The sequence below is a fragment of the Hylobates moloch genome, unplaced genomic scaffold (assembly GCF_009828535.3).
Source record: "Hylobates moloch isolate HMO894 unplaced genomic scaffold, HMol_V3 SCAFFOLD_3, whole genome shotgun sequence".
In the NCBI taxonomy this organism is placed as follows: Eukaryota; Metazoa; Chordata; class Mammalia; order Primates; family Hylobatidae; genus Hylobates; species Hylobates moloch.
Window position 1 is genome coordinate 132,969,823 of NW_026652278.1, and position 27,185 is coordinate 132,997,007.

Sequence of the window (27,185 nt, forward strand, 5' to 3'; positions counted from 1 at the left end):
TCATCATTCTCCCGTGCTGGATGCTTCTTGCCCTCAAATATCAGACTCCAAGTTCTTCAGCTTTTGGACTCTTGGACTTACACCAGTGGTTCGCCAGGGGCTCTCAGGCCTTAGGCCACAGGCTGAAGGCTGCACTGTTGTCTTCCCTACTTCTGAGGTTTTGGGACTTGGACTGATCCACCACTGGCTTCCTTGCTCCTCAGTTTGCAGACAGCCTGTCGTGGAATATTACCTTGTGATCATGAGTCAATTCTCCTTAATAAACTCCCTTTCATATATACATATATTTTATTAGCTCTGTCCCCCTAGAGAACCCTGACTAATACAGTTATCATTGTTCTTAATCTCCAGCTTGAAACTAGACGTCTTTTCTTCTTTGTCATGGGTACACTCTGACATTTCAGTTCAAAGTCACCCATCTCTATTAGAATCTGCCAGCTCCTAGTTCCTCTGTTTCAAACCTGCAGCAATGTTCTGCCAGCCTTTTGTCAGTCACTTTATTCAAATAACTTATGTTAGTAGCAGGGCTGCAATACCTATTGCAGTTTCATTACAGAAACGTAAGATGAGAAAGCAGAAATTCAAGGAAAACTGAAGAGTTTCCTCCCTGGTGGTGACTAAAGTTACCCTGAAGCAAACAAAATTGGACCAAGACATATTGTCTGAGGGTCCGTGACTTCTTTCCTTATGAACTCTGTTTTAGAAACAGTGGAGAATGGTTGCCAATTTACAGGCATCAGAGAGTAGGAATGTGTATTCAAGCGAGACTGTCTGAGTTCAAATCCTTGCTGGGTCAGTCAATTTCCATGTGATCTTAGGCAAGCTGTGTAATTGTTTGGGCCTTGGTTTTCCCATTTGTAAAATGGAGATAATAATAGTTTATATCTCATAGCTTTGCTGTGAGGATTTAATAAGTTAACATTTGTGTTTAGCACAGCACTGGAGAAATAGCAGACTGGAGGAAATACAGAAGTCCTAACTAATATTGCTGTGGTTCTGAAAAAGCAGCAACTTGAGGAGCTCTTGAAAACTTAAATAGTATTTAAGGCCAAGAGCATCCGTCTATTGCCAGGATCACCAGAAAAAAATGTGAGAAGCAACTTCGAGGTAATGCTGCATTTCAGCATGCTTTACCCCAAATGGAAACGTAGAGGACCCAGGCAGGCCATGTTTTCCAAAGAGCAAGGGATCAACTTGTTCTTGATGGGTGGTTTAAATCTTAGGGAAACCATAAATAAGGCCACAGTCATGGACTTTGAACACTAAATCAGATGAAATAACTTGTAACTTCTTCCATGTAATCACAAAATCTAGAGAACATTTATTAGTAATTTATTTTAAAGACGATTACCCAATTGACATTGTCTTTGAAAAAAGATATTAAAAATTTATTAAACTATAATTTTATTGTTAATTATTTGAATTCAAGAAGATTATTATGATCACTTCTGTGAGGTTTAGTTGATTTCCACTTCTTTCTACGTTGTAATATTATTAGTTATCTTAAGACAGTTTCAAATTATTTCATCAATCTTTATCTTTGCTTTTAATTTATGCAGCAGAATTACTTGTTCATTGGTATGAGTAATTTTCAATATTTTGCCAAACAGCCTGTGGCAACTGAAAACACAAGTTGCATACATTAGACTTTTCTTTTTGAGTGCAATGCAACAAAAACAAATTATGCTGCAAACCCAACTTCATTGAACTGCAGGCACTCATAACTAATTAAAAATACTTTTAAAATATCTGTATTTATGAAAACAAATTTGACCAACATATTTGGGAGGCAAATAGTAGAGCAAAGCATATCTTATGACTATAATAATTTTTTATCGTACTTTGTTGTTATTTATGTTTTTCATCTCCCTACTCTGACAAAATGCTTCATATATCATTCAGTCCATCTTATTCTAGAACCTACTATATTTGAAACCCAATAAATAGTTGTAGACCAATTTTCTTACTGTTACATATTCAGATTATTCCTTAAAGTTCACCCTACAAGTAAACTTTCCATCAATTTCATAGTGTGGTGAAAACTCTCTAGTAGCTCAGAACATTCTTGGTGGTCTCAATGTATTAAAAGTATGCAGTCAGATACTGATGTCCCTGAGTCCTGCAGATAGCTAACAAAGCTGAAGCCCACAGGCTAGTGAGCACCAGCTGAGAGCAACTTTCTATAGACTTTGTGAGCAGTCCAAGAGAGACAGGATCTGAGATGTGATGATATGTCCTCTGGCAGCAGCAATATCTGATATCGAGCTCTGCTAGGTGGTGCTGAGTGTGGCCTCTGAGGTGTCTTATTGTCTGGACACCTGCTTCCTTCACCAGCTGTAGAGAACACAGTATCCATTAAAGGAGCTGAAGGAGGTGCTAGAGGAGTTTACACGGCAGGAGTCCAGGAAGCTCTGCAGCAGTCCAAAATGAGGTTGGGGCACATGATATACTTGTTCATCCCTATTCTCTATCTTCACACATATGCATATGTGTCCTTCCGTGGCTGCTGTATCCTTGTGATGGGATCCAATCCAGCTGCAGTCTTGCTCTCCCAATGCATGCTCATTCTGCAAATCAGAGCTTCAACGTATTGCTACGAAAAATTCTGACTGGTCTTGAAATCCATTGACATCATCACAAGAAAATTCAACATGACATCGTCATGAACAGAAACGGATGATTGCTTCATATTCTTAAATATAATTTCCAACTATGGTGAAATTTTGAATGGTTGTAAAAACTGTTTTTGCATTTTTATGCCTCACTTATTTTGTTAATGGAGACTATCTAGAGTTTGAAGTAATTCTCATCAAAAAATCGATCAGTAATTATTTCAAATATAAAACTGATATCGAAAAATTGAGTTAATGAAAATAAACTCAATTTTTTTCATAAAAATATGAAATTATACGGGACTTTATATACATGGAAAGTGAATAATTTCTATTATTTTTCTATTTGATATTTATCATATTTATGTAATTAAAAAACATAATTAAATTTTAAACTAAATTAAACTGAGCTCCAGGAAGACTTATCATTTTCTCTGAACCGTGACTCTGAAAATTTGGAAAGCACCGTACAAGAGGGATTTTCAGTGATTCACAGGAGTGCAAGATTCTGCAAAGTACTTTCAAAACGGAGCGTGAGGTCTTTGCTACTGCCTTTATGGCATGCAAATCACTCAGCCTCAACTCAGTTCCTTCCTCCAATGTAAAAATACTACAAGAACAACATCTCACGCTTCCATCAAATGGGACCATGTGTGATATTTTACACTGGACTATACAATAGACTGGAAAAGTGATCCGCAGAGAGGCTCACTGCTGTAAGTTCACTCCCTGTACCAACTGTCTTGCACAAAGCTGCCACCCTGATGTCTTCTTCCAACATTTCCCCTAGTTGGACTTCAAACTTTCCTTCTTCCAGCCTGTGCTGGGACCAAGAGGCCCGTCTAGAGCAGCCGCCCAGCATTCGGATCCGACATCCTTTTCCCTTTCCTCTGGACAACTTGGATGCGCGCCAGCCCAGCCCGGGTCTCCAGGTTCAGCTGCGGAAGCTTCCCACATGGTGCCCGTCGCTTGGGATGCGGCTGGTGGGCTCCGTCCAGTGTCCTTGTGCCTTCTCTGCAGGTGTCCCAGCAGGTAGAGGAGGAGACCGGTGGCTGGTGTTCCTGCAAGGCGGGGCTGGGGCTCCTCGATGTCCTTGCGCTCGCACTGCAGGTTCTGCGCCCCAGGCCCCGGCAGGGACGGAAACAGTCCGGGAAGCAGTGACACCTGGGGCCGTCAGTCATCCAGGAGCCGCCGCCACCCGCCCCACCCCCAGTCTCCGCGGGAGGTGTTTGTCTTCGTCTCTGCTCCCGGCTCTTTCTCTTTCACTTTCCTTTTCGCCGGGGTTTGGGAATCCGGGTGGAAGGCTCCCGGGGGAATCCCAGCTGACTCGCTCACTGCCTTCGAAGTCCGGCGCCCCGCCGGGAGGGAACTGGGTGGCCGCACCCTCCCGGCTGCAGTGGCTGTCGCCCCCCACCCTGCAGCCAGGACTCGATGGAGGTACAGAGCTCGGCTTCTCTGCCTTGGGAGGGGAGTGGTGGTGGTTGAAAGGGCAATGGAATTTTCCCCGAAAGCCTACGCCCGGGGCTCCTCCCAGCTCCAGCGCTACCCTCTGGTCTACCCAACCGGCCGGGCTGCCCCGCCCTCTCATGGGGAAAACTTAGCCGCAACTTCAATTTTTGGTTTTTCCCCTAATGACACTTTAATGACAGTTCCGAGGCTCTCCTCGCCATCCTCCCGCTTCCGGAGAAGCGCAGATCGCAGGTCCCTTTGTCCCTGGCGTGCGACTCCCTACTGCGCTGCGCTCTTACGGCGTTCCAGGCTGCTGGCTAGCGCAAGGCGGGCCGGGCACCCTGCGCTCAGCTGGGAGGGTGAGGGACGCGCCTCTGGCGGCCCCAGCTGAGCTGCCGGTTTCTGAGAAGACGCTGTCCCGCAGCCCTGAGGGCTGAGTTCTGCACCCCGTCAAGCTCAGGAAGGCCAAGAAAAGGTACTGCAGCTCCCCACTTCCTAACTGCTCCCGCCCCAAACTCCTTGTGGGCCGGTGCAGATGTCTGTGCGTGTGCGTCTATCCCTACCTTTGCAAAATCAAATTATCGCCCTCTTCTTTGCTTGCACACGTCTTCTGGGAGAGGCATTTGCAGGAATGGTCAGTGCTTGGCAGTCAGGCCTGGGTCTGTATTGGTTCCAACTCTGCGCCAGCCAGTTATCTCTTAGAGAAGCAATAGTGTATCTAGAATGTCGAAGGAACTTGGAAAAAATACGAGCGAATTTCACTGAAATCAAATCATTATTCAAGGTGGCTTTTAAATGAACATCCAGCCAATTTTTTCAAGTGTTATTAAGACCGCATGTTGCAAGGGTATACAGTTCATTTGACTTTATGTAATTCCATGCATTAAAAACTATGTTGACTTCAAAGTATGTCTAAACCAAACTAATTCTTAAATGATGCTTACAACAGATTCTTAAATAGGATGAGTCAGCAATTTCAAAACTGGAAGTAAAGTGGTGGTCACCAGCTAGTTTCCATTATATATTTTTAAACTACTATCTAATATTATGATACTGGTGGTGGCCAACTAAGTGGTCGTCATCCTTATCTTGTCAGTGTGGTGAAAGAGGCCATATTAGCTAGACTGAATTTCTGCTCAGGTATTACAGAATAAACTGGTGATTACGCATCCTGCCATGTAGAGGTTACAAGGTGAACCATTCTACTGAAAGCCTCAAGATACAATACACTTTTGGAAGGCTGAGGTGAGAGGATAGCTTGAGACCAGGAGTTCCAGTTTATAGTGAGCTATATGATCTGCTACTGCACTCCAGCCTGTCAAAAAATACAGAAATGAATAAAAAAGATATAATACAGGTTACGTTTTTAAACTCCTGTTGTTTTCGTGTTAAGTAATGTGGCCAACAGAGCAAGGAGGTACAAGGGAAGGAACATAAAGATATATAAAGAGAAGAACTGAAAATACAGCAAAAGCCATTTAGATTTAAAAAGTGAAGAAAAAGCTAGTTTTACTTAAAGTTAACAAGTATCATAGAGATCTTAAGGTTTGTCATGATTGTCTTAGTTGCGTGTCCTTATGTTTCTGTTTTCTCACAGAATTTTAGTCAATCAGAAGAGTCTCTCCTGCAGTATCATCTGCTTTGCAACAGTGACAGAGAAGGAACTTCTGATAGGCAGGGTGTTCCCATACTTTTGTTTTCACTGTTCCCTGCTGATTTGGAGTGGCAACTCCAGAACCTGATTGGAAGCTATAGTTCTGGATGGAATTTTCCTGCAGACTACTGGTGATTAAAATGATGCTCTTTTGTTTTAATCCATGAAATTAATGTAGCCAGTGTCAACAGCTATATTGCAAGGCACAATGTTTGTCAATGAAATATATGTTTATAAATTTCCTTGGGGGATGGAGAAAACAGTGGTTTAAAGTTTATTGAAATAGATTTTGGAAGTGGAAGGTTTTAAAGCCTACGGGATACTCCATCTCAGATTTGCTGCCTCTGATGGATTTCAGGATAGCTAGAAAAGGAGCCCTAAAATGCTGGGTACTTGCAGATTTTTCTCAGGAAAATATCTATAACTTTGATCAGCTTTTTAAATGGGTCTCTGACCCAAAACAGTTTTAAATCTTTTAAAAATATAGACTACTGTCCTTTCCCCCCCCATCTCTCCTGGATTTTAATGTTGAGTTCTGCTCATTGTGTTAACTATTTTTCTGAAGGTTAGCTAATCATAATACAGAGTTCTGTCTTCAGACCCATAACTTAAGTTATGAGAAACAGTATGAATAATAGCTAATATTGTTGAGTTCTTATTATGTATCAGACATTGTTCTAAGGATGTATTTTTAAAAAACATCATAATAAACTTATGTGGTAGGCAATATATTTTACAGCTGAGGAAATTCTCAAGGTCACAGAGCTAGAAAGTGGTAGAGTTGGAATTCCAACTCAGACAAGTTTAAGACTGTTGGTATTTATGGAGGATGGCATTATTTGCATGAAAATATTTCCTACAATTTGACAGTGATAATCAATCCCTATTTATTTTCGGGCAGCGTTGTAATGGTAGCATGCCGGTTTTAAAGTAATGTTTGTATGGTACTTGTGCAATTGACATTATTATATTTTTAAAGATTATCTTTATAATCAAATAATATTCAGTTGAGTATCAATATGTGTTTGGTATATTGGAGAAATTTCCTTTATGGTCCCTGAATGAAAACATTTGTCTAATTTGCATCACTTTCTGCTGAAAGAGTCTGACAAATAGTAGGCAAATGTGGATTGATCTAGATATCTGTCTCTGCCTATCTATGTATCCCTTCACACACAACTAGAAGTCTGGGATTCATGGAGAGGTCAGAGAAGAAGAGTTTCCCATAATATCACAGCTGGAGATGATATAGTTAACTATTTGGGACATCCTCTCTTCAGAAGGCGTTATGGTAGAAGGGTTGGCAAGAAGCCACTTCTTTTGCTCAATATTAGCTCTTTGATTTACTTACCCATTGATTACAGTAACTGCATGAGACTACCGACACTGAACATTGCTTAAATACTTGCTGCTGTCCTATAGGAATGGGTTGGATGGAAAAATTCCATAGAGGAGTTGAAGGAAAAATTATTATTTTAGTGAGTACTGGAATGTATTAACTAACACCTATTTGATGGTGAATTTCACTAATTAAATACTATCAAGTATATGTCTATATGTGTGCATATATGGCTATATGTATATATACTGTATATGTGCCTATATGTGTGTGTATGTATATATTGTACTGTACTATTTGTTAACAGCTGTGGGCAGACAAGGGCTAATTTTTACTCAGCTTCCAGACTGTATTGACTAGGTAAACATAAGTAGCTAAGAAATCTTGACAGAAGGCCTGAAGTATAAATTATTGCTATTAACAGTGCCATTCCAGTAGGAACCTAATGTGGTTTTGAAAGTTTCAAAGAGGAAGCCTCTGCTGTGTTTCAGGCACCATACTGGCACTTTATCTGTATGTCCTCATTGAATTTGAGTAACCATTGCATTTTTATCCTGAATTTACAAAGAAAAAAAAAAAGGCATGCAGAGTTTCACTTGTATTAGGACACATCTAGGTAAGACAGACACTGCACTGAGATTTATCTTGATTCTAATGTTAATGCTCCTTTTCGGATATCATATGTATTCTCTTCTAAGAAAACTCAGGTGTTCAGTGTACTGAAAACTAAAATGCTGCTATCCTTACCTTGAAATGGACCCTGGTCATCATTTGGGGTGATTTAATGCTATTTATTAATTTGCCTATGTCAAAGAATATTGCCCTTTTTTAAACAACAAAAAAAAAGTTGTTTAGTGCTGGAGTCAGAAAGAGGAGAAAAAGAGGCTCTTTGATCTCAGGTTAGTTCACTAATATTATTTGTCCACATTTCACATCCAGAGTCAGGGTATTTGTATGCATTTATTTTATAGTGTTTCATACCACTGCAGGGGCAGAAGACTCTATGTAGACCATATAAAAAAGGATTTTTGTAAAGTCCGCATGTAATACACAATTGTTTCTTCTCTAAATGCTAATAGTTCCTCCAAGTGCTGACAGGATACAGATAAGATCAGGAAAGTGACAAATTATTTTGTGAAATGAGGGAATTGAAACTGAAAATGGTTCTAGAACAGGAAAATATGATGGTTGTAAGGTTGACGGGGGTGGTGGTGGGGGTAAGCTCTGCTTATCGTTGTGACACACAAAAGGAGCCCAGAGAGGGTCTTAGGTCCCTTATATCACTGAATGCTACTCCTCCTTCCTATTTTGCTTATGTACCTTCTAATAGAAATTTGACAAAGTAGTTCTTGCACACTGTTAGCACTGACCTCTAAAATTATCAAATAATTTTTTCTTAATTGAACATTTTACTGTTAAAGATTTTCTATTTTTAAGTTATTTGATTTCCTGACTCATCTGCAACAAAAATAAGTACATAAAACTTGATTTTTTATTTGGAGGATTTTTGTTGTGAAAATTATGTTTGCTTATGTTATTTAAAACGCTATCATTACAAAATTAATCAAATGAACCATTAATTTTTGATAAGTGATTATTAAGCATAAAACTAAAACATATATACCCAAAGGATTATAAATCATGCTGCTATAAAGACACATGCACACGTGTGTTTATTGCGGCACTATTCACAATAGCAAAGACTTGGAACCAACCCAAATGTCCATCAATGATAGACTGCATTAAGAAAATGTGGCACATATACACCATGGAATACTATGCAGCCATAAAAAAGGATGAGTTCATGTCCTTTGTAGGAACATGGATGAAGCTGGAAACCATCATTCTCAGCAAACTATTGCAAGGACAAAAAGCCAAACACCGCATGTTCTCACTCATAGTTGGGAATTGAACAATGAGAACACTTGGATATAGGAAGGGGAACATCACACACTGGGGCCTGTCACGGGGTGGGGGTAGGAGGGAGGGATAGCATTAGGAGATATACCTAATGTAAATGACGAATTGATGGGTGCAGCACACCAACATGGCGCCTGTATACATATGTAACAAACCTGCACGTTATGCACATGTACCATAGAACTTAAAGTATAATTAAAAAAAAAAAATAAGCCGCAATATGGTTTTCCAGCTTCTAGAAACTTAGAAAGGTGCTAAGGAAATTTCTTGCATCAGTGTTTTGAATATAAATTATTTTTGTTGAAAAGTGTGAATATCGCTATGTTTTGTGGAGTTCTGAAAACCAAACCTGTATTGGAGAATAATAATAATAATAATAAATAACGTGCTCTTGAAAAAAAAAAAAACTAAAACAATATTGGAAATATATATCCTACAAGTAGATATGTCAATGCTTTGATGAAAGATGTCTCTTATATCAACTTTTCAAATTGCCCCTTTATTTGGCACCCTGGTGAGGCAAGGCACATGTTAAGATTCTGGACAGGGAGAGATAGGCGTTTTTTTCCTAAAGTGGGAGAAGGGTAATTATGAAAGAGGAAGTGAGGAAGGAGAACTTGCCAGAAATCTGCCTGCTTTGGGCACACATTAGGCATATCTCTGGTAAAAGGGGCTCCTATGGAAGTAACGGATCTTGAAATCGGTTCCTTTAGAACCGTATATGTCCACAAACCCCTGGGAGAGTTGTAGGGTACGCCAGAGGTGCGTATTGTTTGGTTGGGATATATAGTTCAGCCTTCTTTTCCACACCCTCCCTTTGGCTTCTGGATTACCATGGGTTACTGTGCTTAAAGCAAAGTACAGGGAGCGGGATGGGGAGCAGTAAAGAGCCCGGGCTAGCTTCTGTAGAGGTTTCCCACTGGGGACTAGTGCAAAATAAGCTCTAGTAGGGCTTGGATAGCCTCTGCAGTGAAGTCTCCTCTTCTAGCCTCAGCTGCAGTCACCCTGCCTCAGTGTTCCAGACACACTTGCCATTCTTTGTCAGCTTTCATGGGTCCTGCTCAAAATGTTAACCCTCTATAACTTTTTCTGTCCCCACCTACTGCCCAGGCAGAATTATTTTCTCCCTTACATGAATTCATTTGGTACTGTCTACATTCCCTTATAACAACTTTAATGTCTGTAAACTCATTTTTATGTGTCTGATTCTACACCTACGTTTTGAGTAAGGACAATGTGCTTCATGTGCTTAGCAGAGGGTTGGTCAGAGTCTATTGTATTGACTTCAGCATGAGTCAATCATCATTCAAGTGTTTGACAGCTAAGTGGAGAACTGTAAAAGAGGTAGGAAACATAAGTAATATAGCAAAACAATGTTGTAATACTGTAATGAAAATAGTATTTTAGGGAAATTAGCTTGAGGTAGAATTTATTGAAGAAAAGACAATTAGAGATAAGGAAACCAGCTAGAAATCCATCACAGTTGATTCAGGAGTGTAGTTTCATTCTCATTTTCTGCTCAAGGACATAACTCTAGTAATTCATTCTTTCGTTTCGTCACCATTTTTTTTCTCTGTCTCTTATGGGTCTTTCCCAATATCACGTAGTCGTGCTATAACTTCTGCCATTTTTAAAAAAGACTCATGTTTTTCTCCTCACATTTCTGCTCACTTCTATATCTGTTTTTTTTTCTGCCCACATTTTACAGGAAAACTTACAACCTTAACTATATTCTCTGTTTCCAGTTTTCCTCTCTCCATTCTCTCCTGAACCAGCCAGGCTGTCACCTCCACTGCTCCACTAGAAATACACTTGTCAAAGGTACCACGAACATCCCTTTTATTAAATCCAGTGGTTAGTTCTTGGGTCCCTTCCTATGTACCCTTTCAGCAGGACCTGAGAGTTCTTCATGTGGCTTCCAAGCCACTCCCCTTCTCCTTATTTTCTTTTTACCATACCAGCAACAATTTCAGTCTCTTTTTACCTTACCAGCAACAATTTCAGTCTCTGTCTAGTTCCTAATTTCCCTAACATGTAAATATAGCAGTCTGGGGGCACAATCCTTAGGCCTGTTCTCTATCTGTACTCTCTGTCTTGGTGATCTCATCTAGTGTCATGGTTTTTAATCCCTTCTTACATTGATGATTCACAAATGTACATGTGAATCTAGCCATGACCTCTCCCCTGAACTCCAGACTCATTTAGCAGTCTATTTATCTGTTATTCACCCGTCTCTCATTGGATGTCTAATACTCACTGGATTCCTACCTTTACTACCATATCTGCTTGCCCCACCTTCTTCCTCATCTTACTTGATGTCAATTTCATTCTCTTAGTTCCATAGATAATCAATCAATCTATCTTGGATTTGTCCTTAACGTCTCTTTATATCATATTCCACGTTGAATCTGCCACCAAATTATTTAGCTAGGCCTTCAAAATATACCCCACATCCTATCTCTTCTCACCTTTCTTTTCACTGCTGTCACCTGGGTTCAAGTTGCTATCATGTCTCACAGTATTATTGCAAAAGTGCCTGCTGCTTGTCCCCTTATCTCCACCCCAGCCTGTTCTCAACATAGCAGCCGCAGTGTTTCAGTTACCTGTCCCTGCGTGTAAAGGATCAACAGCCATAAAACAAGAACAAAACAAAACAACACCCCCAGAACTTAATGACTTGAATAACAATAATTTGTTATTTATCGTGATCTTGTAATCTGGGCTACTTTCGGCTGCTTGACTCCTCCTAGGCTGCTGGAGATGAGACATTCAAGAAGGCATCTTCCTTCACATGTCTAGAACATCAGCTTGGATAGCTGGAAAGCTCATGGCTGGCCAGGCATCCATCTCTCTTTATGTGACCTCTATACATGGCTAACTTGGACTTTACATAATGTTGGTATCAAGTAGTTTTATCATTTAACTAATTATTGACTTTCAGGATCCCCCATAGCTTATCTCGTTATGGCATCAAACTCAGACTTTAAGTCTCTAAACTGGATCTCCAGATGAGGATGATATTTCTCTGATGTAGTTTCTTGAGTGCAGAAACCTGTAACTAAGAAGATAGGTTATCTGTGACCTTCCCCTTGTCCTAATGTACAATGGTAAAACAAAAATAGGACAATTGCTTTAAAAAATACCATTTCAAAACAAGACAATAGAAGGCATATAACAGTCGCTAGTTCATAACAAGTCTAAATAGAGCCGGCATATATCCCAAGTTCTTGCTCTGGAAGCAGTACATGTTCCTGATTAAGGTTTAAATTTGTTCCCTAGGAGTGATTCTCTGTGGCTTTTAACTTTACCTTTTGCACTTTGGGCTCCTTTTCTCATTCTTTCTTTCTTTTCTATGAGAAATAATTTTTGCTATTCTTTGCAGTGGCGTAGCCTGCTTCCTGATGTTAGAGGGTTAATAATTTAGAGACCTTTTGTATATCACTTTTGTTTAACTGCTTTTTGTTTTTAAGTTCAATGATATTTAAAATCTCGGGGGCTTTCTATGAATTTTATTGAGATTCATTCACTCCGTTAGATAAAAGACATAACCAGAAAATCCTTGAGACAAGTTCCACTTTAATTTGTTGGGAAGTCAAGATGCCATAGAAGCCCTTACCGTTTTTAGAAGCCTTTTGACTAGTTGGCAAGGTCTATGAGACACCATTTTAAATCTTTCAGAGTTCTTAATGAAGGGCCTCCATGCCACACACCTGATTTGATCTTCACCCTGAGAGCACATGTAATAGTAGAGCCTGGATTTGATCTTTGCCCTGAAACTACTTATTTCTTGGAGAACCTTTTGCTGCCTGGAAAGGCAAGAATGAGAATAGGTGTTATTTTCCAATCTAGCAAGTCTTAGGTTGAACTATTTCGTCACTGCATTTCTAGCCTTCACTAACAGTGTCCTTGCCTCTCTCCAGGTGTCTTCCCACCACTCAGTCTCATAGTAGTTTCAATGTCAATTACTAATTTCCATATAATAAACTACCCCAAAACTTAGTGGCGTAAAATAAGAACCATTTTATTTTCTTAAGCTCAAGAGAATGACTTGTCTCTACACTGCAATGTTTGTGGCCTCAGCTGGTATGACTCAATGGTCAAGGGATGTCTGAGATGGCTCAGACATTAAGTCACATATATAGAGCCTCAGTTCTGGCTGTTGTCTGGACTCCTTGGTTCTCCTCCACTTAGTCTTTCCACATGACTAAACTGGACTTTCTCACAGCATGATAATTTCAGGGTTGTCAGACTCTTCACAACTTGGCCAACTTCTATAAGAGAGGAAGTTGGAGCTGTAATCACTTAAGACTTGGATATGGAATTTCCAGACTGTAACATTTGTTTTTTTTTTTTTTTTGAGAAAAGTAAGTCAGAAGGCCACCCAGATTGAAGGGGAGAGGACAAAGATTCCACCTCTTGATTAGTAGAGTGTCATGCATGTTCATGGGGGGAAGCCATTGATTGATGGCAGCTGTCTTTGGAGATTATCTACCACAAAGGGTAATCCTGTTAAAATATTAATCAGGTTATGCTATTCCTCTATTCCAAACCCCCCATGGTTCTCGCATCTCACTCTAATAAAAGCCAAATTCTATTACAGTGGATATTAAGTCTCTAAGTGATTTGTACCCCTGATGCCTGCCATCTACTACTCTTCCCTTAAATCACTGAGTCAGTTACACTGGCACCTTTTCTATTCATCAACCATACTACTATGTTCTTGTCTAAGAGTCTTTTACCTTGCTGTTCCTTCTTCCTAGAATGCTTTTCTCTCAGATATCACCCCCTTCCCCTATCTGCTTTGGGGTTTGGCTCAAATATCCCTGTTGCAATGAAGTAATCCTTGACTGATGTACTTCAAATTGCAGCCTCACCAGCACTCCCTGTCCCAACCCTGTTTGGGAATTCAGATTATTTTTCAGATTTTGGAAATTAATATAGTGTGTTTACTATATATCATGTATCAACCAAGCTTATTCAGGTACTTCCTCAAAAGGGAATAAATACAGCTTACACATAGTCTAATGTTAGTTCAGTTTGTGTTTTGTTAATCAGTGAATTAAGGAGAAACTTTCAGTTTTTAGAGCTTTTTTGATTTAATATTTTCATATAAGGGACTATGGACTTGTATGTTTTATTGAATTATTTGATTATTAACATCTCCCTTCATTAGAATATGAACCACAAGAGAACATGTAGTTTTGTTATTTTATTCATTGCTATATTCCCATCACCTCTTGGTGCCAGGCATATGGTAGTCTCTCAACGAATATTTGCTTGAGTATTTAAAGTAATATTTAAGGCAAAAATGAATAAGGGAATGAATGGATTAATGGATGCTAAGTAGTAGGGTACTGCAGATAGAATGGAGAATAGAAAGACAAGCCAATTTCAAGGAAGATTTGATTTACCAGGGTTCTGTTTATTCATTGAATTGATTTTGGCACTTCAGCAGTTAATAGTTTTGAGTGTCTAATATGGGCCGGGGACTTTCCTAAATACTTGACTGGTCTTGATTGAGTGGGAGGAGCAGAGCACAGGGAAGAGTCAGAGGATGCCCAAGATTTTGACCACGAGAGTCAGGAAAGATAAACATGTTAGGAACAGATATATATTACAGCTAACACATGGGGCAAGGTAGGGGAATGGATGGACTTGATTTTGGAAATATCACAATTGAGCTAAAAGTGGAACAAACTACTTAAAATGTCCTGTAAGTGATTAGAAGTACTAGATTGAAGATTGGATAAGCTATTTGTACAAGATTTGGGTTTTTGAATTAAGTAAAGAATTATTGGTTAAAACAAATGGTCAGGATGTTTCCCCAAGAGGCAAATGTATATATAGATGGCTTAGGGTCACATAAGACAACCAGAGGGACTCTCACTGAGCTAAGCACCCTGAAAGAGGAGGTATTCAGGAAGGCCTTCAAGGAGGGATTGGCCAGCTCCCAGGTCTTCAAAAGAGAAGGCTAGGCTTTTTACACCTCCTAGCCGTTACCTTCCTGTCATACTTGCTCTGTCTGCTGCTCTCTAGAGGGATTTTAATCCCTCATATGCTTATTCTTACATATTCATCTTTAAAGACTCACTTTCTCTGTGACACTTTCCTGGCGAGACGCCATCTTTACCTCCTGTCTTGCCTCACACCTTTCCTTTGTGTGTTCTCCACCTGATAGATACTTCTCTCATAGTATCTGCAGTGTATCACTGTATTTATCTGTGTTCATATTACCTCTCCTGCAGGTAAATGATAAAGGTCATAGACGACAAGAATTGTGATGGTGGAGTTGGAAGGGCTGAAGTTTGACAAACACTGCATCCTTATGTGTCTAACACCTTGCCTGGCACATAGTAGACCTATAATAACGTTTTTCTTGTTGTCAGTGATCCAACATATATTCCTGAGGGGTCAAGTTAGATCAGGTTCTGAGAAAAGGAGTTTGACCATATTTGACTCATAGTATATTATTGGTGATCACATGGCCTTTGGGAAACTATTCCCAGCATATTTCCCATTATCAGGGTCAGGAAGGGAAATAGAATTTTCTGGGGATGTACTTTGGGCCAGGTTACAAGTAGAATCTTTAACTTCCTTATTAGGAGTATGAGTTTTAGAGAACTGAAAACAAGTAAGTTTGTTTAATATTTTGTGCCAGTTTTATTATAGAGGGGATAATTTTATAAATTTGCAAAGTAAATGCTTCAGTAAATGAAAGGAAATTGAAACAAGGCACACCTTATTCTCTAAATTTCTTCAAACAGAAATCCTTTCATTTTCTTTATTTTATTTGCTGAGTATTTTGAGAAGTTATTTCAGTAGGACAAAAAAGATGAGAGAAATTGTGTGAAAATAATATTATTACTGAAATTTAATTTATTTAGTTTCTCTTCTCCTGAGGGTTTAAGAGAAGAAATATGTTTTTTTTCTCTTGTTATGCTATTAAAAAAATTTGCAGTTACCTCAAATGTCAGATTAAAATCTGTATTTGGTATCTTTAGATTCTACTCCTGAAAAGCAAGATCCTTGTAAAGAGCCTCTAAAACTGTAAAGATGTGGTTATGCTGATGGCTTATTTGACTTGATATTGAGGCATTCATCTTCTAAACCTTGGCCTTTCTTAAGTCAAGCCATATTACTCTGAGCCGCTACAACTTATAAAGCATGGCTTCCAGGCTAAGGTGTTTAAACCAAAGAGGCTAATAGCACACCAAAAGTTCTAAACAATAGTGGATATTTATTGATAACTTTCTGTGTACATGGCTCCCTGCCAAGTGCTGTGAAGGATAAAAAGACGCAGCACATTTGATTCTCTTTAGGAACTTATTATCTAGTGGAACGATTATTGTTTGCATGTAAACAGCTGAGTGTCCAGGATACTGAACTATTCTCTGTCCCTAAACACAACACACTTCCTTTCATAGCCAAATATTTGGACATGTTTCTCTCATTGGTATGCACTACTTCATCCAGTATCTCTTCCTTGCCCCCTTCTCCTGACTCGCCTGGTCCAGAAATCTCAGTCTGATAATGGCTTCTCTGGGAATATTGTCCTAAATGGCCAGAGTTGGGTTAGGTGTCTTTCATTCTTAACTTCATTGCATAAATAATTCGATAGTTAACATTTATTTTCATCCACAGTCCCAAGTATGCTAACATATGTAGCCTTCTCAAACTCATGAGATACTTTCCTTCCCACTTTTCAGATAAGTAAACTGAAGCACCAGGAAGTTGGTGACTGGTGCAGGGACTACCAGTAGGAAGTGGTGGAACTGGAGCTTAAACTCAGGTTTCTCTCTCGAGCATGCACACTTCCTATAGAGGGTGCTACCTTGCTGGTGCAATTAATAAGAATTATAAAGATTAAAAGAGAGGAGGTAAAATGTTCATTATTTATAGAAGAAAGCCATACAAATTAACAAGCTGCTAAAACAAATGAGTTCAGAAAAGTTGTCAGACCAAAGATTTTTAAAAATCAATAACACTTTTCAATACTAAATAAAGCATTAGCTAACATAACACAACAGTAAAACAAACCAGCAACACAACCTTCCCCAGTAGGAGCATGCTTGCTGCAATTAAATTTGGTTTATTTGAGGATTGTCTGGATGGCTCAACATCAGAAAATCTATCAAAATAATCTTAAGGATACAGGAAAAGTTAGTGTCAAGTTCCGAGAAGAATAAAAGTAGATGGGATTTTCCAAAACTGACTAAAGTATATCTATGAAAAATCTATAGTAAGTATCAAATTTAATACAGGGCTCAGAAAAACATTTTTTGTTTTACATTTTGGGAGACAATGAGGATGCCAGTGTTGGCACAACTATTCAGTAAAGTGACGAAGACAAAAATAATAATGACCATTCATTTGTATTGAGTGTTTACCTATGTGCCAAGCAGTTTAAAAGCAAAAGTGTGGTGGATTAGCCATTGGTGCAAGGAGATGGTGAAACTCCCATCTTCCTACTCCTCCAAGGTAGAAGTGATAATTGAACTACAGTGAGCCAAGATGAAATGGAGTTGTTGCAGAGCAATTGTAGCTAGGATGTTTAATTTATTGTTCTAACCCAGAATGTAGCTATTTGGACATAATGGAATAGAGCAAATTACAATGTAGTAGAATTTTGGTGGTAGCAGTGATGGTGTAGGATAGTTAGATCTAAGTTATGAGATGAAAAAATCCCTTAATATCTACTAGTAACTGCGCTTTAGATATAGTCAATACATATGGAGGTGCAAGCTCCAAACATACTGTAATCATGGATTTTATGGATGAAGCAGAGCCCTTTTGAAATTGAAGTTAATATGGAGAAGCAGCACAATGCATAGCATATGCTTTGTGCTTTGTTAACTGAATGAACTTCTGGTGAAGAATTAAAGTGGGGATCCAAAACACATTGTTAAATTTCAATTTAACCTCTTTATGTAAAATTGAACAATACATTTAATTTCTCTGCACTTATTATTCTCTTCTTGAAAATTAAGATAATTAGACCAGAGAAAATCCCTTTGGTGTTGAATCTGGTGGTTCAGGGAAGCAACATAACATGGATGGATTCTATCATATGCTGAGATTTTCAACCTGTGCTCTTTATAGATGTTTCTTAGGCATTAGAAAGGACTTTAGACACCTCCAGTCTAATCTCCTTATTTTAAAGACAAGGTAACTGACACTTAAAGACATAAAGTACCTTGCTAGTGTCACATAGCTGTTTAAAGACAGAATCAAGCCTAGGGTCCAAGTCTCTAGACCCCAGTCCATTCCATGGTTCTGGTAAGATTAGGAAAGCTCCAAATTTCATCAAGAAGTTCTCAATCTCAATTTTACATGAACTATAGTTTTGGAAATTGTAATATGTTAATGACGAATAGATGGGAATGATGGTAGACTGTATGGAGTGTAATAAAAGAATAGATGGTGAACACTTCCACCATTATTTACACAACACATCCAAAGAGAGAGATTCTACGGTGTGCATGTGTGTATATATACCCACCATATATACATATACACACACAGACCATCTATATATATACATATTTATAAACACATATATATACACATACACAATGAAATACTATTCAGCCATAAAAATAATAAAATCACGTCTTTTGCAGCAACATTGATGGAATTGGAGGCCATTATCTCAAGTGAAACAAATTGAAACAGAAAGTCAAATGTGGCATATTGTCACTTAGAAGTGAGGGCTAAGTGATGTGTACACACGGACATAGAATGTGGAATAATAGTCATTGGAGAATCCAAAAGGTTTGGAGGATTGAAAGAGGTTGAGGGATGAGAGATTACTTAATGTGTACAATGTAATGTACATTATTCTGGTGATGGTTACACTAATAGCCCAGACTTTACCTCTATGCAATATAGCCTTGTAACAAAACTGCCTTTATACTCCTTACATTTATTTTTTTAAATGAATGTTTATGGTCCCACCACATGGACCACATTTAATGTTAGTTTCCTAGAAGTATGTTTTATAACTGAATGGAGATAATTTTCTATATTGTATTCCAACCTAGATGATATATATATATTCGGTAAGATTTTTCAATTTTCTTTGTTCTCACTCTGTATTTGTCAAAAATTAATTTTATTAATAATTTGGTCATGTAAGTTAATAATGCAGGCTTAGTTACTCAGGGATTGCTCTGGAGCAAGAAAAAAGTTACCCACTTCTACCTTCTATACCCCTTCATGTTTCACTCCGCCACTGCCAATAAAACCCTCCAAAGAAATCCGACATCTTAGACTACAAAAAATGCAGCCATCTTGGGAAACCTGTAGCAAGTACACCCAGCAGAAAGGGTCAAAGTCTTAAAGATTGTAACAAATCTGTAATCCCACGGAAGGGATGAGTCATGCCAAGTTGATGTCTACAAAAACCATTTTCCTTAGACAAAAGCTGAAAGGCATAGGAGAAGTAATATAAAGCAGAGAAAAATGAAAAGCAAAAATTATAAAGAAGACAAGAATGGCAAACTATTTATAATAATAGTTTTGATAACTACCATTTAGATAAGAATAGTTAATGAGGCCAGTGAAAGAGGAGAAGAGGAGATAAAGTACTGAAATGGACTATGGACTATTCTTCTATTGTGAGGACAGGATCTCTGTTAGGTCTGTCTCAGATAATTTGTACTGCCCAAGTGGAGAAGAAAGAACCAGCAGTGCTATAAGAGATAAGTTCTGCTGTCCAATCTAGGGAGAAAAAAGCAACCACATTGACCACATTAGAGCTCAGGAGTCCAAACACTGCTAGTTGCCAAATAAACTTTATTAATAGAGACAACCTCCCCCTTAGCAGTTTTATAAGCACTATTGCTTTTTTATATAGACTTGAGAAGGTTAGTTTACTTGTCAGAAAGTAGGCCAGCAAGCAATGTTTTAGAAACAAGACGTTTGGGACTGCTACAGAGATCTAATGCTCAGGCTAAATCACTTGATGCATTTCATGTGACGCTAAGTATTTGGAACAAGAGATGCCGGAGGTCTAATCAGCAAGAATAATAAACAATTAGAAGAACAGCAGCCAAGCCTAGTGAAACTGTCTGGAGAAAGAGTACTGGAGGATTTGTGGTCTAATGTGCATTTGTGCTTAGTAAAAGATTAGCTGTTCCTGGATTTTTAAATTTAATTTTAAGTGTTATTCCTGAGGATTATGGTAATTGCATCTCTTTGCTTCTCTAAGGGATTGGTGAAAGCAGTAGCAATATTTGAATCCAGTTATTTGTGAGTGGGAGATATACTATATCATTAGGTGTCATTTTCACCGAATACGTTATTATCAGCAGGTAATAAGAAATGTGCATCATTACAAATTCTCATCTGGTATTTTGTGCTAAAACAGACAAGGTATGTCTTCTGTGGCAGCACTGAGTGATCACATAGAGACTGGTGTCAAAAAATGGCTCTTATAAATTACAGGATACATTTTAATAGTTAAACAATTATCTAAAGAGGCACCACTGGAAAATTGTTAAGTAATAATTGGCTGATTTTTATGAGGAAGGATAATTCAATTAAAAAAATTATTTACAGCCTCCTTTGGTTCAGAAGCTGTGCCATGCTTTGGTCATTCTAAATGAATTTTATCTTCCAGGAGTTCATCTTCTAAGCAGCTTTATGGAGAATGTCATAGTTTTTTTCCCAAATTTTCTTCATGTATGATTAAGACAAAATATTTAAATCTGTACTATATAATATTTTGTGGCATTTTGATTTTAATTTTATGAGTAGATAATACATTCCCATGGTTTAAACTTCAAAAGGTTCAAAGCGCTTTCCAATTCCCTTCTATAGATGCAACTAGTGCTATCATTTTCCAGTGTATGTCCTTACAAATGTTTCATGCAGACACGCAAAAATGCACATATATATTTAACCATCCCCCTTTCTGAAAACAAATACACACTGTTGAGTTACCTTTTTCTTTTTACTTAAAAAATACACCTTGCAAAAAAAAAAAAAATACACCTTGCATATATTTTCATGCTAATATTAAAAGAAACTTCCCATTCTTTTCTATGGATGTATAATATTACATTGCATGCATGTATTATAATTTACTTAAGCAGTACCCTACTGATGGACATTTAGGTTTTTCCATTCTTTTGTTATTACAGGAAATATTCACATGAGTAATTTCAACACTGATATTCTAAAGTGAGCTAGAGTGACTGCATTCCTGTTTCCCAGCCCATATTCCATAGAACACAAGTCTCATGAGATGTTCAATATCCAAAAGGGTTCTATAGTTAAATAACTTTGGTTAACTCTGGGTATTTGTTGATGTTTATAGTGCACACTGTCAAATTAAAAGAAATCTTGCAATAATCTGCTTTGATGTAATCCAAGTGTTTCCCAACCTCACATTTTCTCAAGGAACAGAATACACTATTGTTTTAGGTCAGGTTCCTGGGAAGCAGACTGAGATAGAAATGTACATGCGAGAGGCTTACTGGGGCATGTTCTAAAGAACAATACCTGATGGAAGTAAGGGCAGATCAAAACAGGGTGGGCAGAGGGAGAAGTTGGACTGTGATGCAGTTGCAACAGTGGCCTCACTGGATCCCACGGGGAGCCCTCTAGAGGCAGGATGGCCCTTTGGGGATGTTCCAACTCTGGAAGGGAAGCAGGCCAGATTCTTGGAAGGGAGAGCTTTTTTCCATTGAAAGCATTTCTCAGGAGGGGCTCAGCTATGAGCTGTCAGCTGGAACAATGAATTTCATTGTTCACCACAACTCTGTATAGAATCTTCAAATTTTTAAAGGAAATGCTTATCAGTTCCTAGAGTGTCTTGCTGGTCAGAGCAAGTCACTTGGTCTCCAGGGACTCAGTTTCTTGCTGTGTGAAATATGGATGCTGAGCTGAAAGTTCTTTAGAGTTTATAACATTCTTTGCATCTATTTCCATTTCAGTATGTGCTAATTAAATTCCAAGGTCAGACATAAGTTTTCCCAAAGACATACTTGGCCATATAGAGGCCAATGATGTGGATAGATAAGCCCTAGTTTTTTAATATTTCTGCTGTGCAGTTATGGAAAAAAAGTGCATTGTTATAATGCTTTCAAGTATATGTTACTTGGGGCAGACTCTTGAGGCAAAATTGCATAAGAGCTGCATTAGAGCTTTTTATTTTTAAAGTATTTTGGTTACCTCTTGTTAGTTGTTTGCTGAAGAAGCTAGCCTGCTGTCTTCCTAAGAACATTGGCACATACTGATAAAATTGAAGGAATATACTGGCATGGGGAGTAAAAGAGAGAGGAGCATAACTGGCTTTAAAGCACATTCTTAGGAGCTCTTATTTATTCTCCTTTTAGAAGCTCAGGAAGCAAACAGGTGTAGACAAACAGCTACAGCAATTTCTCAGGGACCTTCCATTTGGGAATCAGATGGGTCTAAATGCGCATCCTATGTCATTTATGGTACTTGCGAATTTCATTCTCATGCTCCTGCAGGATTCATCAATTGTGGTTGTTATTGATGGAAGCTTGTTTCCTGGTAGGAGAGGGAAAAGGGCTCAGGGAATAGGCCTCTCTTAAGTGTGCCTGGTAGAGTTGATGAAGGTTCACAGAGAGGATGGAAAATATATCCCAGAAAAAGAAAATGTTCTTTTTTTTGTTTCTTTTTGTTGTTGTTGTTGTTTGTTTGTTTTTTTTGAGACGGAGTCTCGCTGTCGCCCAGGCTGGAGTGCAGTGGCGCGATCTCAGCTCACTGCAGGCTCCGCCCCGCAGGATTCACGCCATTCTCCTGCCTCAGCCTCCCGAGTAGCTGGGACTACAGGTGCCCGCCACCTCGCCCGGCTAATTTTTTTTGTATTTTTAGTAGAGACGGGGTTTCACCGTGTTAGCCAGGATGGTCTCTATCTCCTGACCTCGTGATCCGCCTGCCTCGGCCTCCCAAAGTGCTGGGATTACAGGCGTGAACCACCGCGCCCAGCCGAAAATGTTCTTTTAAGACAAGGAAATGGGAAGTGAAATCAAATTTAAGGCGGTATTATACAAACATGATGCAGAGAAGAAAGCAAAAAGGAAAAAAAAAAAACAATTCTAAGATTGGTGGATGTATGGGTGTAAGATCAACTTTTAAACTGAATGTAAGTTTTTCTAAAAAACCTTAATATTTTTCTTCAACACAAAGCTTCATAAGGATTCTTGGATCATATTGAAATTTGGTTAAGATGTTTCTTAATTTATTTTATAAAATAAAAGTTACACTACTTTACTCTTTTAAATGGCATAATAAGTTGGAATACCTTTATAAAAGACATAGAAGTTATACTGTTTTTAGGTTTTCCAATCATATATTCTGTTGACATATTTATATGTCACATAAACCCCAAATCACATACATCGTAAAATATTATACTATATTATGATGATGTGTTTTACTACTTCATATTTGAGTGGAGACTTTGCCACTTCACTTTTAGAATAAACATTTACAACTTATTTTCAACACCTTCTTCAGACTTGGCCAATAACTTGATATCAAACGCACAAATACATTTGACATCATGTGTGCTTGGTGATATTTTGTGATAAAGAGAAATACAATTTACTAGAGAGCTATATGAAGCATTATAGGTTTTAAAAAATGATATATAATTTTTTTTTCGCCAAAATGATGTAGCTCTAGTCAGCAAGGACATGAGTTAAATTATGAGGAACTCTGAGGATTGTAGAAAAGATTTCCCCAAGAAGTTCAGTCTTGACTTACGTAGTTTTCTCCATATGATTCTTCCTGTTTTTTTTATAGCATGATCAGGTATGTAGGTAACCATAAATCTGAGGAAGGGAGGATTACTCAATACATAATTATTAATCCTCTTATCCCTACCTTTGACTCTTACAGAATCCATTCCAATATATGGCCATGTAGCTCTTTGGAGCAATGTTCCATCATATTCCATGCTGGTGATGTCACACGGAGCACAGAAATCAATGTTAGCAGATAGCCAGCCCATAAAGAGCGTGTAAGTAAAGTTTTAAAAGTTTTATCATGCAATACAGATACTTTTATGTAATAGCATAACCAATAATAAGGAAGATATGGCAAAACAGGTGAAGTTATATATACTCAGAGCTTTTAAAATGAGTATCTTGGTTTAAAAAATATACTGTTTGTTATTGCATGCTTAAAGCATATATTTGAGGGCACAGAATATTGCACATAATTTTTTTCTCTGAAAAGAGCCACTTAGTAAATATTATAGGCTTTGTGAGTCAAATGCTCACTGTCACAATGAGTCAACTCTGCCCTATTGCCTGAAAGCAGCCATGATCGTGTATGTGTATGGCTATGTCCCACCAAAACTATTCAGAAAAACAGGCGGCTGATGAGGATTGGCTTCTGGGTCATAGTTTGATAGTTTGTCAATTCTAGGCATATAAAATGACAGAATTGTGCATATCACTTTCTGTATATTACTAGGTTAATTTTGAAAGAACTTGCGTGCTTAAAATTAAATAATAAGTGTAATCAAACTAATTTTTGAATGAGTTTATGTAAGGATATTAGAAGATAATGTAGATTAGATTTTTAAATGACTAATTGAGACTTTTGAGGAGTATTTTAGAAAAATGTAAGGTCAAGTTCAGTCTCAATAACTAAACAAAATATAGTAAGGTATAACTTGATGATGGAGATACGTTCTAAGAAATGTATTGTTACTCAGTTCTGCTGTGGGAACATCCCAGGCTGCACTGACACAAACCGAGATGGTATAGCCTATACATGCCTAGTCTATATGGTATAGCCAATTGGTTCTAATCTACAAACCTGTACAGCATGTTACTGTATGGAATACTGTAGGCAAATGTAACACAATGATAAGTATTTGTGTATCTAAACATAGAAAAGATACGGTAAAAATATAATATAAAAGATAAAAAATTATGTCCTGCATAGGCCACTTAGGATGAATAAAGTTTACAATACTGGAAGTTGCTCTGGTTGATTGAATGAGTAAGTGGTGGGTGAATATGAAAGCTTAGGACATTACTTGACGCTACTGTAGACTTTACAAACACTATACACTTAGGTCATGCAAAATTTATTAAAATATTTTTCTTCTTTTAATATTAAATTAACTTTAGATTATTATAACTTTTTAAAGTTAGGAAACTTTTTTTAACTTTTTGACTTTTGTAATAAGACAACTTAAAACACAAACATATACAGCTGTACAAAAATGTTTTTCTTTACATTCTTGTTCTGTAAGCTTTTTGTCTGTTTTTAACATTTTTTAATTTTTACTTTTTAAATTTTTTTGTTAAAAACTAAGACATAAACCCACACATTAGCCTAGGTCTACACAGAGTCGGGATCATCAACATCACTGTCTTTCTCCTCCACATCTTATCTCATTGGAAGGTCTCCAGGGGCAGTAACACACATGGAGCTGTTAGCTCCTATGATGTCAATGCCCTCTTCTGGAATATCTCTGGAAGGAACTAGCTGAGGCTGTTTTACAGTTAACTTTTAAGAAAATATAAGTAAAAGGAGTACACCATACAATAATGATAAAAATTATAGTATAATAAATACATAAACCAGCAACATACTTATAATCAAGTATTATGTACTGTATATAATTTTATGTTATACTTTTATATGACTGGCAGCACAGTAAGTTTGTTTCCACTAGCATCACCATAAATTGAACAATGCACTGTGTTATGACATTATGATGTCAATGTGGTTTGGATTTGTGTCTCCATTGTTGGAGGAGGGGTCTGGTGGGAGGTAACTGGATCATGGGGACAAACTTCCCCCTTGCTGTTCTCGTGATAGTGAGTTCTCACGAGATTTGGTTGTTTAAAAGTGTGTAGCACCTCCCCCTGCTCTCTTTTCCTTCTGCTCTGGCCATGTGAGTCATGCCTGCTTCCCCTTCACCTTCTGCCATGATTTTGTTTCCTGAGGCCTCCCCAGTCGTGCTTCCTGTATAACCTGCAGAACTTTGAGTCAATTAAACATTTTTTTCTTTATAAATTACCCAGTCTCAGGTAGTTTTTTATAGCAATGCGAGAATGGACTAATACAGACATCTTTGTCATCAGCTGCTAGGAATTTTCAGCTCCATTATAATCTTATGGGACCAGCTCATTGTATATGCAGTCTGTCATTGACTGAAACTTCATTATGGGGCATGTGACTTTAAAGCCGCAGAAATAAATCCAAGCATCTGGCTTCTTACTGGTAAAGTGAATATATACATTTCATTTTCACTTTCAGTTATAATTTCTAATTAACACCCTCAGATAGAATTCTGTAGCATGTATACTAGATCAAGACAAACAGTAGAATAAGTAAAGGAGTTTAAGGAAATTGAAACATTTTATAAGAACTCTAAGAGGAAAAAGGCAGTTTCTTTATTTTTCCATCATTTTTAGTATGAGAAAATAAAATAACTATAAATTCAAAGAAAAAACATGGAAATCATGTTCTTTGACAGTAATTATTTATAAACTGAAACTTACCCCTTAACTTCATAAACTTCCTAGAAATTACTGTTTCTTGGAATTTTTATTAAGAATTCCCCAAACTCAAGAACAAGTTTACTGGTGACTTTTTTTTTTTCCTTTTTTCTTTTTTTTTTTGAGACGGAGTGTCACTTGTTTGCCCAGGCTGGAATGCAATGGCGTGATCTTGGCTCACTGCAACCTCTGCCCTTGGGTTCAAGTGATTCTGCTGCCTCAGCCTCCTGAGTAGCTGTGATTACAGGCACATGCCACCATGCCCAGCTAATTTTTGTATTTTTAGTAGAGACGGAGTTTCACCATGTTGGTCAGGCTGGTCTCAAACTCTTGACCTTGTGATTTGCCCACTTCGGCCTCCCAAAGTGCTGGGATGACAGGCATGAGCCACTGCACCTGGCCAGTGTCTTATTGATACACACAAATTAGGTATTGCTACCATTGAGGGGTTAAAAAAGAAGCAGGGGGAAATTTTGGGTATTGAGTGATAATATTTGAGACATTTTTAGTAATAGCAATATAGTTGTGAAGTGTCTTCTCACTGAGATATTGATGGAAAGGAATAAACATTATTTTTTAAAAAATTTATTCTGATCAATTCTGTGGCAAATAAGCTATGGCAGGGGAATTTTGCTTAAATGAAATCATGCTTGAAATATGCAAGAGATTTAAACAGGGATCTCCCCTAGCATATGAGTAGTAAATAAGTGTTT

At 38.0% G+C, this 27,185-nt stretch overlaps 1 protein-coding gene across 3 annotated transcripts in view; it reads left to right on the forward strand.

Annotated features, from left to right (window-relative positions):
• Positions 1-27,185, forward strand: part of IL15 (interleukin 15) — a 134,975-nt gene that overhangs the window by 52,545 nt on the left and 55,245 nt on the right. The window contains exons 1-2 of one of the 3 annotated variants that reach the window (XM_058435832.1): positions 3,969-4,049; positions 23,849-23,969. The gene's annotated coding sequence lies outside the window, so the exon portion shown is untranslated. Of the gene's footprint in view, positions 1-3,968; positions 4,050-4,407; positions 4,537-23,848; positions 23,970-27,185 lie in introns of those variants that run through there. The other 2 variants (XM_032172040.2, XM_032172034.2) reach the window with 2 other exon arrangements.